We start from the raw sequence: 5,172 nt of genomic DNA, 5'->3' as shown, positions 1-5,172 counted from the left end.
TGCTGTGGCTCAAGTGGTAGAGCGCTAGCCTTGAGCTGAAGAGCTGAGGGACAGCGCCCAGGCCCAGAGTTCAGGCCCCACAACCGGACCCAAAAAAAAAAAAAAAAAAAGCTATAGGCTAAATGAGAATGAAGAGCTGGTTGCTTGGTGGCTCATAGCTGTAATCCTAGCTACTCAAAAGTCTGAGATCTGGGTGGGGCACTGGCGGGGAATGCCTCTCAGGAGGCTATCTGAGGATCATAGTTCAAAGTCAGCAGGAAAATCCATGAGATTCTTTTTTTTTTTTGTGCAAGTCCTGGGGTTTGAACTCAGGGCTTGGGCACTGTCCCGGAGCTTCTTTTACTCAAAGCTAGAACTCTACCACTTGAGCCACAGCACCACATTCAACTTTTTCTGTTTATGCGATACTAAGGAATCAAATACAGGGCTTCACGCTTGCTAGTTGTAAGCACTCTACCACTAAGCTACATTCTCAGCCCCTTCCTCTATGTTGGTTATCTCCAATTAGCCGGGATCAGCACCCAGGCTCTGAGTTTAAGCTTCAGGACTGGCAAAAAAATTAAAAAGGGACATAATCTCACCTGGGAAAGTATGAAATGACAGGCAAGGAGCTACAGTCACCGTGAAGATACCAATGGCAAAGATTCATGCAAAAGTTGGAAGAAGCTTGTAAAAATTTGAAATTTGAGCTGTGACTCATAACCCAGGAAGCTGAGATTTAAAGGTCCATGGTTCAAAGCCAACCCGCTGGAAAGTCCATGAGACTTTCATCTCCAATAAATTACTTTAAAAAAAAAAAAAAGAGCTGGAAGTAATTCTGTGGCTCAAGTAGTAGTAGAGTACTTACCTTGAACAAAAGAAGCTCTGGGATAGCGCCTAGGTCCAGAATTCAAGCCCCATGACTGACCAAGAAAATAAATAAATAAATAACAAACACCAGCCCTGAGTTGAGAAGCTAAGGGAAAGTGTGTGGCCCTGGGTTCAATCATCAACACCGAATAAATAAATAACAAATCGATGAATTCCTTCCAATTTAATTAAGAAAGTCAGTTGTTCCACTAAAATCCCAAGAGAACTTTCCCAAGAAACTTGACCACCTGACCCAAACATCCCAAATGAAAAGGCAAAGCTCAGAAGCGGCACTCTGGCTCAAATAGTAGGGCACTAGCCTTGAACACAAAAAAAGCTCAGGGACAGCGCTCAGGCCCTGAGTTCAAACCCCACAAATGACAAGAAAAAAAAAAAGAAAAGAAAGGAAATGCTCCTAGAAGAGCCAGTCAAGGTGTGAAGAAGGATGCAGTTGTGGCAGGACACTCCCTCCCTCCCTCCCATACCAAGCACACACAGAGAAACACAACAGAAACCTCTGGAACAGGGAGCGCTTCTGTGACAGTGAGGATACTGTCACTGACCAGGACCTGTCCCTCCCTGCCCTGCCCACCTGAGCAGAGCACCTGAAGACCTCACAGAGGAAGCCAGGCAAAGCAGAGGAGCCTGCGGCCCCCACCCAGGCCACCAGCCTCTTACCTGAGCAGTGGTAAAGACGCGAGTCTAGGAGGTGACGCGGTTTCTCAGGGGTAGTGGACCTCTGTGCACGTTGCCTGGACGGGTGCCCAGAATGCTCAGGTAGGGAGTGAGGAGGAAGCAGGAAACAGGCCCAGACCTAAGTGTGTGACTCACTTTATTCTACCCTCCAATCCAGCAGGGCGCATGAGTAGCTGGGTATCTGCTGGGTGTGCAGGTCGCCTCAGGAAGCAGTTCCTCAGTTGGGCTGCAACCTCAGGGTCACCAGGAATACTCATACTCAACCAGGAGTCTACACATAGCTCAGCCAACAACACTGGGCTGCGCCCAGCTGAGGCGGACCCCGGAGGAAGGCTGGGCCTGGAGTCACAGAGAAGGGAAGAACTGGGTCTCTGGGCTGAGGGCAAAAAGAACTTGGCCTACAGAAAGTTCCAGGAACTGTTAGCGCCCTGAGCTTCCCTAGATACATCCAAATATCAGGGCATTTCGTGGTTAAAAATTAAAAAGCTGAGTGCCCATGGCGCATGCCTGTAATCCTAGCTACTCAGGAGGCTGAGATCGAGGTTCAAAGCCAGTCCGGGCAGGAAAAGTCCCTGAGACTTCCAGAAAACCGGAAGTGGCGCTGTGGCTCAACTGGTAGAGCTCTAGCGTTTTGAGCTGAAGAGCTGATTGACAGCACCCAGGCCCAGAGTTCAAGCCCCATGACCGACCAAAAAAATAAAATAAAAAGACTCAAAGCTGCTTTCAGAAGACACTGGCGTGTGAGGGACATCAGAGGACCACAGAGGGGCCCACTGAGGACCAGAGTCTAAGAGATGCCACAGCTTTGTCCCCAGGTGTCCCAACTAAGAAAAGGACAGCCCTGCCTCTAGGGATGCCCAGCATGTGGGGAAATGAAGTTCTGCCTTCCAGAGCGCTTACCCCCACAGCCTCCCGTCACGAGGTGTGGACACCAAAGCCAAGGCCTACAATCCTGCAAAGCCTACTCTCCTGGAGCTCCAGCTTTTCTTATTTTGCATCGAAAGTTACCTCAAAAAAAAAAAAAAAAAAACACCAGAAAACTGGAAGTGGCGCCGTGGCTCAAACGGTACAGTGTTCACCTTGAGCTGAAGAGCTAAAGGACTACCAACAACAACAAAAAAAAGTTACCTCAATCACCAAAACACACCTGACCCAGCTTAGCAGGGAGGGGCACAGTCACAGGGAAAGAACCAGGCAGACTTTCTTTTTGTTGTTGTTGGTCCTAGGGCCTACCACTTGAGCCATAGTACCACTTCCGGCTTTTTCTGCTTATGTAGTGCTGAAGAATCGAACCCAGGGCTTCATACATGCAAGGCAAGTACTCTACCACTGAGCCACCTTCCCAGCCCCTCTTCTTTTTTGTTGTTGGTGGTGGTCATGGTGCTTGAACTCTGGGCCTGGGCACTGTCCCTCAGCTCCTCAGCTCAAGGCTAGCGCTCTACCACTTGAGCCACAGCACCACTTCCGGCTTTTTTCTTTTTGCTTATGTGATGCTGAGGAATCGAACCCAGAGCCTCAGGCATGCAAGGCAAGCACTCTACCACTGAGCCACCTTCCCAGCCCCATGGGGATTTGGGTTTTTTTTGCCAATACACAGAATCTCTAGACTTCATGGGAGGTTTCCTTACCCTTCTTTTACTAAAGAAAAGACAGCTAAAATGCAGAGAAGAGATGACTGTCAGGTGACTCCATGCCCCTGCCCCCACCACCATGTACAGTCTCATTCCTCAGCAACTGTGGAGAGCCCTAAGACCTAGTTCCAATGGTGGGGAGCCCTGAAGACCCCCAGCAAGGGAGCAGATGAACTAAAGAGGTAGAGAATGCTGAGGGACAGGTCCTGCTTCTAGGAGGTTCTATCCTGGAGCAAGCCCAGACTCATCTGCCACTTCCTTCTCCGTTACCTGGGCAACTTAGAGAGAGAGAAAGAAAGAGAGAGAGAGAGAGAGAGAGAGAGTGTGTGTGTGTGTGTGTGTGTGTCTTGTCCTGCCAAAAGTATCAATTGATACTCAGTGTTCTATCTTTCTATCTATATGTCTGTCTATCTATCTATCTACCCATTTATTTATGGCCATGGGGCCTGAACTCCAGAGCCTGGGCACTGTCTCTGAGCCTCTTTGTGCTCAAGGCTAGATTTCTACCACTTGAGCCACAGTGACACTTCCAGCTTTTTCTGAGTGGTTTACTGGAGATAAGAGCCTCATAGACTTTCTTGCCCAGGCAAGCTTCAAACCCTGATCCTCAGATCTCAGACTCCTGAGTAGCTAGGACCATAGGCATGAACTACTGGTGTCTGGCTATATTTTGTTTTAAAGCTACACATCCCACTACCCACACAAGGAAGCTCTAGCTCTGAGCTGACATCATTGCTGGCCCAAATGACAAGATTCTCACCTTACCTGACCAGCTTCTTCCAGTCACATGGGCCCAGAGGTGGTTGCAAGGGATTTGTGTGGAGTGGAGTGGGCTTCCTGCTCCACTACTTACTGCAAACCACACAAGGGGTGGGGGCGGGGCTCTTTGGGCCTCTCCTTCTCCCTGGGCCCTGGCATCCCTCCAACCCAGAGCTTGCCTTAACCCTTTCAGGAAAGAAAGAGTTGCAGTCTGCCACAGCCCTGCCCCCGAGGCCTGGTTTGACTATGTTTGGTCAATTCGGTGCCTAAACGTATCTGCTGACCAGGTCACCACTGAAAAAAACCCTGCACTAAACAGGGTTATGACTAGGGCCGGGGGCCACTGTGGATTTCCCAATGAGTCTGCCACAAGGAAATGGAAGGATTTACCCTTTTAGAAAAATAGGATGGGGCTGGGAAGGTGGCTCAGTGGTAGAACGCTTGCCTTGCATGCCTGAGGCCCTGGGTTCGATTCCTCAGCACCACATAAGAAAAAAGCCAGAAGTGGTGCTGTGGCTCAAGTGATAGAGTGCCAGCCTTGAGCTGAAGAGCTGAGGGACAGCACCCAGGCCCAGAGTTCAGGCCCCACAACCAGACCAAAAAAAAAGAAAGAAAGAAAAATAGGCTGTCCTAACTGGAACCTAAACATCTTACTAGTCTTCCTAATTTTCTCACCTTCTCTCATTCCTATGTCCAGCATGTTCATTCCCCTGAATGAGCTGTGCGTTTACCGCCAGGCCATCGCACGTGCCGTTCCTAAAACAGAGCCCTCCAGTCTTCATCCATGTCCGATTCTTCTTTTCCTCCTTGCTGACAAACTTTCAGTTCAGAGCTGGGCATGATGGTACACATCTGTAAACTCAGCACTCAGGAAACAGAGGCAAGAGGATCGTTGAGCTCCAGGCTAGTCTAGACTACACAGTGAGCTTCAAATCAGCCAGCCAAGCATACAGAGAAAAAACAAACAAACACATAAATAGAAAAGCAACAAGAAGTAATCGAAAGCTGGTGGCTCAGGCCTGTAATTCTAGCCACTCAAGAGGCTGAGATCTGAGGGTTATAGTTCCAAGTCAGCCCTGGCAGGAACGCCCAAGGTTCTTTGTTTTTTTGTTTTTGGTCCAGTTGTGGGGCCTGAACTCTGGGCCTGGACGCTGTCCCTCAGCTCTTCAGCTCAAGGCTAGCACTCTACCACTTGAGCCACAGCGCCACTTCTGGCTTTTTTCTTTTTGCTTATGTG

The sequence above is a fragment of the Dipodomys ordii genome, unplaced genomic scaffold (assembly GCF_000151885.1).
Source record: "Dipodomys ordii isolate 6190 unplaced genomic scaffold, Dord_2.0 Scaffold6, whole genome shotgun sequence".
Classification (NCBI taxonomy): Eukaryota; Metazoa; Chordata; class Mammalia; order Rodentia; family Heteromyidae; genus Dipodomys; species Dipodomys ordii.
The sequence above is the reverse complement of the archived record's forward strand: the minus strand, read 5'-3'. Positions refer to the sequence as shown.